Here is a 670-nt window from a genome sequence, read left to right as displayed (position 1 = left end):
GTGTTTGGACAATATTGGCAAAAAGATTAATATCAGACATCCCTAATTGTATAGTTTCTTGTAATTTCCCGTACCCTCTGACAGGCACACAAGCCTCTCTAGCTGCTTCCATCACCTCCTCAAAACGCAGCAAACTCTCGTCCACAGAGCAGTTTATGTTCTTCTTGCTGAAAAGCTCAGACGCTGCACCAAAGATGGCGACCTCTTTAGCTCCTGCTGTCAACTGCGATATAATACAAGGTAGCGTTTATAGTCCAGTATTTGTGACGTGGTGATGAAGTATCGTGCCGATACTCACAGCAGCCTGGAAACCTTTGAGGTTGGGTGTAAGGACGGGGTAAGTGACTCCGGGTTTTCTACAAATCCCCTTCATCACCTCCACCTGGTCCGCCATCTGACATGAGGTGAGACCACGATAAAAAGAGGAAGCAGTTAGTGCTGAGAAAAGGGGAAGCTTGTTTTATTTTAGACATTCTCGGCACTTTGTATACGAACTGCTACGACAGCAGACCCACCTGTGGGACCCATTTTGGAGAAACAAAACTGGTGGCCTCGATGACCGGCAGTCCTGACTCGGACAACAGGTCAATCAGCTGGATTTTGGTCTCTGTGGGCACTAGAGTCTGAGAGCGGGAACAGAAAAACAACAACAGGAGACAACAAGATTTTA

At 46.9% G+C, this 670-nt stretch overlaps 1 pseudogene; it reads right to left on the bottom strand.

Annotated features, from left to right (window-relative positions):
• Positions 1 to 10: 10 nt before the first annotated feature.
• LOC103399533 (hydroxymethylglutaryl-CoA lyase, mitochondrial pseudogene) lies at positions 11 to 643 on the bottom strand (annotated as a pseudogene).
• Positions 644 to 670: the final 27 nt, after the last annotated feature.

This window comes from Cynoglossus semilaevis, unplaced genomic scaffold, assembly GCF_000523025.1.
Source record: "Cynoglossus semilaevis isolate Cse_v1.0 unplaced genomic scaffold, Cse_v1.0 C18965638, whole genome shotgun sequence".
Taxonomy (NCBI): Eukaryota; Metazoa; Chordata; class Actinopteri; order Pleuronectiformes; family Cynoglossidae; genus Cynoglossus; species Cynoglossus semilaevis.
This window is presented reverse-complemented; position numbering and strand designations above follow the sequence as displayed.